This window comes from Motacilla alba, chromosome 15 (genome assembly GCF_015832195.1).
Source record: "Motacilla alba alba isolate MOTALB_02 chromosome 15, Motacilla_alba_V1.0_pri, whole genome shotgun sequence".
Classification (NCBI taxonomy): domain Eukaryota; kingdom Metazoa; phylum Chordata; class Aves; order Passeriformes; family Motacillidae; genus Motacilla; species Motacilla alba.
Window position 1 is genome coordinate 6,567,287 of NC_052030.1, and position 13,162 is coordinate 6,580,448.

At 44.8% G+C, this 13,162-nt stretch overlaps 1 protein-coding gene across 11 annotated transcripts in view; it reads right to left on the minus strand.

The window, feature by feature from the left end:
- Positions 1–13,162, minus strand: part of ARVCF (ARVCF delta catenin family member) — a 249,190-nt gene that overhangs the window by 20,800 nt on the left and 215,228 nt on the right. The window lies entirely within an intron of this gene.

Below are 13,162 nucleotides of genomic sequence, written 5' to 3' on the forward strand. Positions count from 1 at the left end.
AAGAATGTTCTTCACATAACAAGATGCTGTCCTAGAATTATAGCATAATTCAAAGCAAGTTTTCCACTGGTGAGACAGGAAACCTCCAAACACCAATCACTTTCTCTCTTCAGCACTTTCTCTTCAAAATCACCCATCTCTCATACACACATCACAGATTATCATATTGTAGACATCTTCAAGCAATGCTGTCCTATCCAGTGGATATATTTTTTTTTTCTTCCCTGTTGCTAAAGGCTTCCTGAAATAAAAGCCTTGGTTTTAAATGAAAGTATTTCTCCACATCCTTCATATGGCTGCATGGCTTTTTGAGTCAAGATCTCAGAACTTGGCCCTCTAAACCCTCTGTAACACTGTCTATGAACACAAGCTGTGTTAACCCCCTGGCTGTACAGCGGGGACTTACCCCACTGAAAGCAAGCAAACACCATCAGCCAAGGTTTGTTCCAAACCAAAAATCTGATCTATGCGCAAAGATCCATGAGGATCCATGTACTGGTTCATACTTTCCATGCTCAGCCTCTCACGCGCATCCCAGCACGCCCGGGTCCGTCTCCAGTGACCGGATACTTAACCTGCTCCACATCCGTGTCTCGTTTCAATGCCACCACTTGCCTGCTACACATGACACCCTATGGATACGCGCAAACGCAACAGATGGCAACCCCCAAAGGCATCCTGCCAATCCACAACACTGACTTTCCTCTTCTCGAGTGTCCTCCCCTTGCGCTGGGATCATTGCCCTCTATATTGAATGCTGAGGAAAAACTACAGTTACTTAAGCCATGAAGCATGAGCAGTTGTACAGCTTTTCTCCATTCCTTGAATAAGTCTGTGATTATCTGACTCCAATACAACCTTCATATCACCCTTTTCCCCTGCCACTTCGCAAGGTGAATTGGCAACCTAAGAACTTCTCAAGAAAAAACACTGCTGATAAGCGCCTGGTGTTTCTTTCCTGAACACTAATACTTAAAAATCTCTTAGGATAGCCTACTGGAATTTTGACACTGTTATCTTTTAAGGAAGCTTTGCTGAAATGTAAATCAGATCAGCAGAAGAGATGAAGGCAAGTTCATTAACAGATAATATTCATACAGAACATTTTCTGCCTCTGTATCTGAGCTCAGACTTGCCTGTAGTTCAACAGGATGCAATTGTTCAGCCAGTCTTCTGTTTAGAAGTACCCAGTTGTAATTTCAGCACACTTTGAAACAGCCCCACGCCGTTACTCTGTCGTGTTATTTCAAATGCAGTCTGTGATGTGCCATTTCTGTCAGTCTTGACTGGACACACTTCCTCCCTCAGCACCTTGCTGTGTGTGAATGCTGAGATGCTCCAACCCCCTCACCTCTGCTCCCCTGCTGTGGCCACAGCTGCATTCCAGTCACACACCTCTCACCCGTTCTCTGTCATTACCTCTCTCCATGCATGAAAGCATCTTCTTTTCCCTACTTACTACTGTAAGAGCATCTCAAAAATGCCTTCACCTTCTCTCTTTAATAATGCACAGCATTTTCTCTACCAACCACCAGCACCTTCCTGCTTTGGGGCATAACTCCTTAGCAGGTGGTGGATGATTCCCACCTCACTCCACCCCCCACCCCTCCACCTTTTCAACTACATTTATGCCTCTTCCCCTATTGGCATCTGTCTCAAACAGAGCCAGCGAGTGCTACACACCACACACGGCTCTGTCCTCCCTCCTGCCTCCCCTGGTCCTCTCCCAGCACTGCAGCTCTTCAGGGTCAGCCTGGGTATGACAGGGAAAAGCAGCAGGAGTTTGTAAAGCCAGGTACCAAGAATGCCCCTCATGGAGGCTGCTCATTAGCAGGGATGAAAAACTAGTAACGAGAAAGTTGCTGCTGCACTGGAGGGTTTTCCCTCTCTGACAGCAAGCTGACACTTTTCATAAGCATTATAGTGCCTTAAAAAGAAACAAACAAGTTTTAGATTTTCTCCATCTGCCTCCTGTCCTAATGAATCCAGCTCTGCTATTTATAGGATGCAATTTGTCTGAATTATTATGAATTTCCTACCAGTGTTGCAAGAAGGCCTTGTGCATTTTTCCATGAAGCGCTTCAAGCACGTTCCTGGGAAGCACAGCTGGTCTCACCTCCATTAAGCACTTGCTTCTTTTCAAAACTGATTTCCTTAATTTCAAGATCATCTTAATTATTTTTTCAGGTAATGCTACTTTTATGCAATATACAGCTAACTCCTTACAACCATTTAAAAATGGATAGAAGAAATTAGAAAAGAGGGTCATTAGTGATAGAGAATACATCAAACGATAAAAAAATCCACGGCTTTCTTTTTTCTTTAAAAAGCTGTTTTAATTATAGCCCAGATTTAGCACTGCCCTTAAAAAGATAATCTTCCTGGAATAAATGAGATTTTTTCCATTGGTTATGGATTTGTGCTGAGTTGCAATCTACACTGTTTCCTCCTGGAAAAGCATAGAGATAAGTAATTTATTGCTTCTTTCACTGCAGAAAGCAAAGTAAACAAGTTCACTGTATTAGCTTTTGGCTTTCAGAGAAATGTCTTGGACAGTCACGTCACTGTGAGCATCAGACTTTTTGCAGTGTGTAAGCATTCCTCCAGCTAACAACAAGAAGAACGTGTCACAGAGGAGTATCTTCCATAGTAGAGTCATCTCCAACACACTGCAGTCTCATCTTTCTGAGAAACAGGAAGATGAGCTTTTTTGCAGAGTTGCTCAGAATTGGCATATGGGACTAGTTCTGTGTGAAGGTGACATTACCAGGATGTGGCAAGTAGATTATTTGCCCAGAGAACAGTGACAGCACAGATAGCAATGTGAATCTTGAATGGAAAACACCTGAGGAATTAGCTGGGGCCTATTAGCCATCTCCATCCCTTCAGCCCTCAGTCCCCGTGCTGAGAATGATGCAGCAGCTCCTGGATTATCTCCTCCACAAAACTATTTGCTTTCATCTTGGCAATGCTGATCCTGTGCCTATACTTAGCTACATTCTGGCAATAACATAAGATAGGCACCTGGTGCACTATCTCTGATACACTCGCTTAATCCCAAATTCAGACAACTCTTTTTGGAACAAGGCTGCCAAACCTATTTCCCTTCACCACCCATTCCATTTAGGATTTATTCTCCCACCACAGGCAAGGGAAATTATACACATGTGATGCTGGACAGATGAGGAATCTCCTGCTGCTGCAGCAGAAATACAGTGCTTAATTTTCTATCCACACAAAACCTCTGGACTGATGTTTAAAACAACTGTCAAATTTCAAATTTCACAGGAAGCTGGAAGGATGTTGGCAACACTGTAGAAAAATCCTAAGCAACTCCTAAACCGGGTGGGGGGTGTGTGTCTGTGGAATCACTGAAGTGAACTCTGATAGCCACTCACTCTTGCAGCGTGCAGACACAATTCCCACTTACTGCACTTTGCTTCCCGACAGAAGATGCAGCAGCACCTGGATTCCTTTCGGGCTGCCACTACAGCAGGAGGTGCATTCCCGGCCCACAGCCCCGAGGGGCTGCCGGCACCGGGAGCTCTGGGGCCGCTGTGCTCGCCCTGAGCCGCACCTGCAGCGCCGGCAGATGGAGCGAGAGGAGCCCGGACCGCACCTCCTCTGCAAGGTCACCCGAAAACAGACTTCGCACAGTGAAAAGACATCTCCCTCGGCAACTGGGAGGCTATCAGCCAAAAGCCAAAAACAAAAGAAAAAATAAAAAAGAGAGTAAAGAGTCATGACAGTAAAAGAAATGAACGCCAAGAATCTGCAGGAAAGAAAGGTTCCGCAGCCCTTGGACTCCTGCCCTCTGCTGACAACCGGCCGGTACCTTCGCCACAGCCTGGGCAGTTCATTGCCTGCAAGGTGTAAACCAGGGCTCAGTAGTATTTGCTACAGAAATGTTTTCAGAACACTTCAGCAGCAGATCAGTTCTGCAGTTCAACTCTCCCCTCCCAGGAACCCCTCACCCCACAGTGTGGTTTTACAGCAGACTACATGAAAAGCCCCATAAAGGCTGGGGGAGGCAGCTGGTTACTTTCGTAAAAACAGTAATCAGATCCTTAAAAAAACCCAACCCACCAGCTCCCTTCCTTCTGCACACGGTGCTTCAGCACCCAGTGTACAGACCAGCTTGAATGCCAACATAAACTTGCGAGATTCTTCTAATTGAAAGGCTTAGCAGTAGCACGAATGCAGCCAGCTCCAGCAGAGCCAAACGCTTGGCATAACTGCCCGAGAAGGCAGCTCGATGCAGATACATGCAGAATACTGAGTGTCACACAGCAAACTCTGCAACGACTGAAGATGAAATAATAGGTGGAAAGTTCTGAACAGTCCCTGTGGCTTTCACTTCAAGGTACAGCACAAGTCAGGACAGGTACTGAGCTTACTGCAGAGACTGAATCACAAATGCAGCATCCACCACTGAGCAGCAGCTCTGAAGACAGACAGAACAGCCTTTGAATAGTATTGAAAAGAACAACCGGAATAATGTGGGACACACGAGACTCGCATCAGGCTTGAGGGAATGTTTAAGAAGAGTTTTCTATTTAGGAAACGAACACCACTCTGTGTGACCTTTCCAACTAACCTACTAAGTCATACAGAAGTTCTAAAATGACGTAAACTCTTCCCAGCTTATCACGTAATCCCACAATGACAGCAGCACTGTCATTCCTGCTTACCCAGAAGGGAAGCAAACAAACCCCCAGCCCAAAGGATGTACAGGAACGTTACCAGCACACCAAGAGTGAGGTATGCAAAAAAAACTACACAGGGAGCTAGGGTGACTGCAGGGAAGACAGAAAGGCAGCGAGGAAAGGAACTGTTGGAGGGCAAGGCAGTGCAAGAGAAAGAAAGGATGCCTGGGAAAGCAAACTGTCTTATGCTACTTCTATTACTCTTTACATTTCCCAAGCTCCACAAGCTGTCATCAAAGTACCTTCTTACAGAGTGACTTGTACAAGGTTGATTACATCCCACTTACATATCCAAACAATATGCAATTCAACAAAGTGTCTCAATCAAACACAACCCATTTTGACCTTGTATGAGTTCTAGCACTTCTGTTTTCTGTGACCACACATTTTAGAGCTAATACAGTTTCCCCTTTCCAACAGACCTGCAAGCAGGCATTTCTCCCAACAGCATTTGACACACTGCCCAATACAAAGTCTTTTTCCAAATATATGCAGCTGAGTCTCCCGGCAACTGGAGATGTTCCATTAACAGCCTTTTCTCCTCACTAATCAGTAGCAAAGGCTCTGGAGGACCAACACTTAATAAGAATCTCAAAGCTGCTGCAGATAACTGGAGCACTACCCAAGCTACTGGTTCAAAAGGGGAATTCTCTGTCCCAGAGGGCTGTCACCAAAGCACAGGGAATCCCCAGCAGCCAGGCTGATGCAGGGATGGGAGAGCTGCTAAAGATCTGCACCTGCAGGGAGAGGAGACACGTGGGTGAACTGCAGCACATTTAAGCATTTCTAGGTCACCTTTGGCAACAGTTTTTGTTTGGTTTTGAGAAACACCATTATTACAAGCAACAATGCCTTGGCTTGGAGTTAAGCCCTTTGGCTGCATGATTAAAATGGAGAGTTCATGTAAATAGCTTCCTTTACCCCAGTCCCAGAAGACTTGCCTCTGACCTTGGGGACTCGCAGTACAGTACATGAAATGTTAACACTTGCTCTAGCATCAGCTGCTCTAATTCAAAGTTATTTTTATTTACTTCACAGTGGTAACTGAATGCAGTTTCTTTTAAAGAGAACAGGACAATTGTATTATTCCAAAAGCAAATCTGTTTTGAAATGCAGTTTGTATCTAAAAATCAAACATTAAATAACATTTTCTCCCTCTCTCTTGCACAGAGCGGACACAGGAGTCTCTGGGCTGCGAGCTACATACCAAATGCAAACTGTTTGGAAGGATGGGCTCCTCTTTTCCCACCACCAGCTTACCACAGTGTTTGCAAGCTCCCAGAATGCAGCCCGGGCCCTGCATCACCACTGCAACATCTCCAAGTGGGACTTGGTCCAAAATCCTTACACAAATGTAAGTGAGTATGAAACTAATTTGCATCGAAGGTCTGCCAGCTCTGCAGGGTTTCACAGTGTGACACTGCCAGCCGTGCTGGGGTATGGAATTTCTGGCAGCTCAGGCACACCCGAGACTCTAAGCTAGGGATGAACACTCCCTGGCCTGGAGAAAGGCTGTGTCTAGGGGAATCTCTCTTGCTGGTTGCCCCTTGCTCTCGCCTCAAACACTACAGTGTTTCAAGACAAAAGACTGATTATGCTTATCAGGCTGGTGACAGGAGATCAATATGCCAAGGGAGCAGCAATGCTCCTAGATGGGAGCAATCCTGCCTGCTCCCTTCAGGGAAGCTCCTTCCTGAAGCTTCCTGGTTGGGCTCACAGGTCTAACAGCTGATACCGAAAGGAGCTGGGCACAGTGATGATGAGCATTGCACTGGGGACTCCTTAAACAGACAGCAATCCGGCCCATGCATACAAGATCAATATCAAGCGTGCCATTGATCATGTTATGTTTCCCTGGGAGGGAAAATCTGAATTTCCAGATGCTGTCTGCTGCATCACAGCAGTGACAAGGTCAAACACCCATGCTTATTCTTTTAGATCTCAGTGCTGCTGCTGCTCCTACTGGCCATGGGTGCTTCTGATATGTCTGCTCCTGTCTCTGCGAGGGTCCAGAATTACATGACTGACTGGTTTTCTTTCTCCTCTCTGAAAGGACCCAGATGGCAGTGCTGGGTGACTGCCCACATGCCCCGAGGGGTGTCTCCTTGCTCCTATCACCAAACGGCTCTATTTTGTCACTCCTTTTCAGCCAGAGAAAGCAATTCCAAGGAATTGCACAATCCTCTCCAGAAAGGATAACACTGCCCAGCCCACCTGGCTGATCTGGCTCCTGGTGCCTGGGCCAGTGACACCAGTAGAAAATGTGGAGAGGCTCAGGAACTGTCAATTTAACGACCTCAGAGCTGCAAACTCCAGCCAAGAATATGTGGGGATGCCACAATAATCCAAACCCATAACACTGCCCAAGATCACTTTCTAACTGACACTACAGAATGCCCATCTGGGTACAAGCAGGTGGGAAGTGGCCCTTTCTTCCTAAGGAGGAAAGGTTTTAAGTAGAGGAATCTCTAGGCCTGAACATGCTTACTCTCTGCCTTGGTAGGGCTTGAATCCACCACTTTCTGGAGCATACTGCAAGCATTTTCCATTTAGCTAAGCTTTCCCAAAGGAAGAAAATAAATAAAAAGATGGCTGGCAAAGCTAATGAGGATTGGGAATCTGAGGAAAATTATTACTTTCCATATTAGATAAACAAATGTGTTTTTTCAACTGTGCATTCATGAGTTCATGCCAAAACATGTGTGTTTTCTGGGACTTTTCCTTGAACTGAAAGAACCAAATGCAGGCAAAAACAGTTTCCTTACAAGCCTCACCTACAGCTCCGTAAAGCACAGCACAGCTTTCTGATCTCAGCTGCCATGTGGTGCAGCTGAAGAGACCTGGAAGTCTTTTCACTGCCATTACTAGTGCAGATGCCTAATTGGCCAGCCCCACCATCAGCAGGTTTGAGCTTAGTGTATAAAATGCGGTTATTAAAGAGAGAGAGACTGAGTGATTCCCTGAAGGAAAGCTCATAAAATAAAATAAAAATTACACCACAGCTATGTCCAGTAGTAAAATACAATGTGCTGCTGTTAGTATCTTACCAACAAGTCCAAGAGCCTCGTAACAGAAAAATGTCTCAGAACTAGAGTCATCACTGAAAATCAACAGCACTGTTAAGGGACTCCTTCCTTTAACTTGTGGCTGCATGAGCCTACCATTTTCTTTCCTCTAGTCTTCAGTGTGTGTTTAACCAAGGATCATGTGTTCCAAATTGCCCTTTTTTGGCCTCAAGCCCCTGTAAAACTCAGCTTTGCAGTTCCAGATGCCAATCAGCTGCTCTTACTCCAGGAAGCTAACGAGCTTTTAGCTTCCTCCCAGCTCAGTAGAAACCTGTCTGCAGAAAAAAACTTACTGCAAAAGGAGTCGTGCTTTAGTCCTCAGTTGCAGATGCCACCTAAGCATATTTATTTTATTAAAAATATTCTGACTTTATTTAGAACTGTTGAGATATTGAACAGCTTCATAAACTTTCTGCCATAAAATGCCAGCAAGGAGAGGAGCACAGCAAAGGGAAGAAACACTCCAGCAGACAGCTGCATGACAAAATAAAAAACCCTACACGGTAATGCACATTTAGTTGAATATCCACACACCCTTAGACATTAAGTATTGAGCTATGCAAGAAAGGTAGAAAAAACAGAAAATGCTTTCTTACCTTGCAGACCTCTAAGTATCTTCTTTCCTGTCTTCACGATGGTGTATGAAACGTGCTGGATCATGGGGCGAGGTACAGTCCCACCAAGTGCCCTCCCCTCCCATATGAGAGACTGATCACAACAGAAGCCCAGTAGACCAAAGCTTGTGAGGGGCTGTGGACTGGAGGAGAGGCCGCAAGGCTCTGCAGTGCACAGCTGTGGAGTCCAGCACCAGGCAGGAGCAAAACTCAGAGTGCAGAGGTGTGAGGTGGTTCTGCAGAGCCAGCAGCCAAGGGAAGGAGTGGCCGCAGTCCTGGAGCCAGGCTGGGCTCAGGGTGGCTGCAGTAGTAACCAGTGCTTTCCCTGGACACAGCAGCCACACTCCTCCAGACCTCCACAGATGCTGCTTCCACCAGGTCTGTGGGGAGCCGAGGTGTGGGAGGACCCACAGCACGTTCTGTGGTCAGCCCTTCTGCGCTGTCACACACTGGGATGACCTAAAACCAACCAGCAAGGCAAACCCAAATCGTCCATCACTCAGGAATTTACAGAAACAGGATTACTTTGTCAGATGTGGGACTTAGGGGGTTTCCACTGACTGTGCTTCAAAACATTCCTGCTGCTGAGGGACCTCCTGCTCGGGTTGGAAAGCCCACATGGTCCTGACAAGCGCTTGGGTGGATCAGAGCTGGAGCTGCGACAGACAAGGATCGACTGACAGCATTTCCACCCGGGCTGGCACCTGTCAGGTTCTCCCCTTTGCAGCATGTCTGGGTTTTATCTTCAATGCCGAGGGAAAAACAACGTCAAGAAAAAACCCCAAATCTTCCAGAGCTCATGCACACTGAAATATGCTTAGAAGCCAAACTGAAGCTTCTTTCTGGCGTACTCGTGCTTCACTGAGTCCTCTCATACTTCCACTGCTCATCATGATTTTTATATGAAGTCTCATAAATGGTCATAAGCCATTACACAGGTATTTGGTTATTCATATCAATTCAGCTGCTTGTTAGAGGATCGTCTGCTTAAGGCAGTGAAGAGCTGCAGAACTCCACAGCTTGAATTCCTCAAATAAGGCAGAATAAATTTTTCTATTCTCCAGTGGATATACCCTCACAGAAACATCAAACATCTCAAAATACATCCTAGTAAGAAGGAAATATTTGGATATAAACAACTAATCTTTTTGGGGGAAGCTTAGCAGAATCCAAGCTGAGCAGAGGCTACCAGGTCCAGTCTCAGCCTGCAAAATTGAAAGGTCAGTGGGTCCTAATCACTGGGACTGAAGCCTGCTTGGCTCATTAAATGCAAAGTCCTGCAATCTTGCCTTTATAAGCATTTTATAAGCAACTGACATATGGAAAGACTCCCCCATGTTAATAAATAATTTATTATACGCCAAGCCAAACATTTCCTCCAATCCTGTTTGTGTCCTGAAATTGCTAATTAGTTCCTGCTCCAGCTTCCAAAGTCAAAAGCGTGTTTCAATTTCTCTCTCCATTTCATGAAAGCTGCCTCATGCACCCAAAGGCAGCCCAGTGCCTCTAATCTGTCTCAATTACAGTCACTGTGCTGCTGTCAGGCAAGTATCTCCCAAGCATCCGAGAAAAAGAATTTGATGTTTTCAATGTCAAATGAATGTCAGGCCAGAGTGGAAGCCGCACAAAAGGTTTTCCTTAACTTCTCTAATAAAAAAATGGACCTTGCAGCCCAGCTTTTTAAAGGTACCATATTTGGGTACTTAATTCTCATGGATTTCAGTGTAAGCTAGAAACATTAATGCCTCAAAGAACAGAGATTCTGCACTCATCCTCAAAGCACTGTATCCAGGCAGGGATTACAGATGATGAGAGACAAGAGAAGATGCTGCTGCTCCTCCCTCATTTAAATTGGGACACACTGGAACATACCACATCAAAGTACTGAGTGAACAGGTACTCTCCTTCTTCCTGCCAGCCATTCTCTGCAGCTTTCTGGAAAACCAGGGAAGTTTCTATTAAATGTAAACCTGCCTGCTGTTCGGTGCACTGCCTGGATATTGGATAATCACAGGCAGAACTGACACAAAACCAGCTCTGCCTACAGAATAATAGATTTCCTAGAAACACAGATCTTGCTGTAAAACTTAAAAGTTGGACTAAATTGTAAGACAGTATGATCTGGAGAGAAGTAGCTCCCTGAAGTCTTACCTGACTAAACACACACACACAATACAACCACAAATAAATCTATTTGCAAATTAAAAAGAAAAGGAAAAGACTGGGGCCCTAGTGTGTAGCAATGAATGAGATACTTTGCTGCAATGAATAAAGGGAGCACGGAGACATTTTTCAAGAGGCGAAGGAGAGCATTACACAGCATCCAACTGCAGCCTGCCCCATATTCACCACCCTAAAGCAATGTCCTGCATTCGTAAAGCAGCAGAAGATCATATGAGAAATTCTACAACAAAGCCACAGCAGCCACTACCACAAAGCAACTCTGACAGCTTCTTTGAAACACTTCATCGCCTTTAAAACAGTGAAAAGATCCCAACCCAACAGCCACTTTGTCTAGGAGTGTTTTCAATTTCAATGCAGCTTTCTTATGGTAATACTATGCAATTAAAAATTGAGCTTAAAATTACCCATGTAAAAGATTCTAAGCAGAAGCTGACCTTTACTGTGGAGGTTGTTCATGCCTATAGAAAACTCTAAAAGGTCAGTATAAATGTAAATAAGGAGAGATACTTCCTCAGGAGTATAGAAATTTCCATCCTATTAGGGCCTATACCCGTTTCTCCATGTAAGGCAATGTTATGAATGCCATGATGGCTTTTCATGGGCCATATGAGTCCAGAGATTGATCTAGAAATAGGTCTCCAGACTTCAGTGAAACAACTGGCAGCAATTTTTCAGTGTTTTAGGGAAAATAGGATCCAGCCACCCAGTAAACTGCCAATACAGTTTACTGTCCATGGGTTTAATCTCAGCAGTGTTTTCAGCAAACAGGGATGTTGGATTTGGAAGGGACGTGCTTGTTAGAATTTAACTGTTAAGCAAAACCTTGCAAAACTGCCCAAATCCAAGTCACACGTGCATTTCCCAAGTCTTACATTTTGGACACTATCACTAACCTGAAATACTCTCCCGGGTGCAGCACTCGTGTAATTGACTAAATGGGATTAGGTCTCATGCTCCTGACACTCCCCCAGTTTCTCATTCCTTGAGAAATTCTGAACACACTGCCAAGAACACAACACCTCAGTCATTCTTCCCACTTCTCTCTTCTCTCACACATCTGCAGGTTGCCTTGTGTGCTCTCTTGTTTCATTACTCAATGTGAAAAGTAGCCCCAAAAGGGAAGTGGGAAACCTGCATCTTCAAGGAACGAAGCCTTCCAATTTCCTAAGTGTTTAAAGGTCATTGGGGACACTCCAGGTAAGGCAGATCCTTTCTCTAGCCCTTCCTTTTGCCCCCTCACACTCTGAATGAGTCTTTGGAGATGTTTTTCTTGCTCATTATTTTTAAGCTCTCAGCAGGATAAGATGCAATTATATGCTCAATTGTGATTGCAGATTTGCTGGTTGTGATTTTAGAAGTCTCAAAACAAAAGTCATTAGATTAAATGTTCTTCCTGGCTTTGTAAGAGAGGGACAAGAAGAACTGACACCTCTAAATGGAGTGGGTTTGCTAGCATGAGCAAGCTAGGAAGATACTGCTTGAGTAATCAGGAAATCTCATCTCTGTTCCCAGCTGTGCCACTGAAATGCCCTTTAACTGCATAACTCACTTCAGCAGTGGTACCCTCTTTCCCTCCCCACATGAGTTCAGTCTTGCTTTAATCTCGAGCTGGCCTGCTCAAGTGGACTGTCACAGTGTGCTGGTACTTACTCTTTACTGAGGCTACTGGTAAAAAACCCCACAAAGTTGCTCTAGACATCTCCAACTAAAGCAAGGATTTTTAGTAAAGAGATGGCAAGGTGTGCAAAACACGAATGAACTGGGCACGAGGTGCAAGGACTGCTCTCCACATTGCCTCCTTCCACATCTGCCTGAACCAGGGTCTATTCCTGCACAGACAAGTAACATTTCATGCTATTACGGACTTCCAATTTTCCCTGTCATCAAGACACAGAAAATTCAGGGCTGAAACTAATGGTCTGTGAGGCTGAAATAAAAACACTCTCCTTTCTACCACATACTGATCAACATTCTCACTGATCATCTGGAAATGCCTGGGTCAGCAATCAAGCTCTCAGTGGGTTCAGAGCAACCAGCAGTTGGATTGACATTGCTTTCTAAACCATGCAGAGGTAAGGTTCCCCCTGCTTCTAGCTGACAGGTAAATTTAAGTGACTGCTTTACCATGTAAAATGCCTGCCTCTCAGTTCAAGGTCATTTTTCTTCCATCCACAGTTAGAGGTGTATGGCACATTAAGTCCTGTAATTCCCCTGTCATGGTGGAGAAGGGGGGGAGCTTTTAAGCCTGTGCAGAGCACTTGGGGTTACAGAAATAAATATGGCTTTACACAGCAGCTTTCACATTCAAGATATCTCACAGTGGTTTACAAAGTAATGAGTCAGATAATGGGGCTGCAGCAGCTGTGCAGGTACACTCACTGGAAATTAATGCTGCAAAACCAGAAATTTTAATTTTTTGATTCTCTTTATTTGCTCTTCTGCAAAACACGATGGCAGCTTCAGCCCAACTAATGAGCATCAGTGGCTTCTGCAATTTAAAATGCCCAGGTTATTTGACATTCCAGTTTGTTTTAATTTCCAGATTAACTCTATGATTAAAGCTCTCCATTATCTATAATACTGTTCAAGCAAA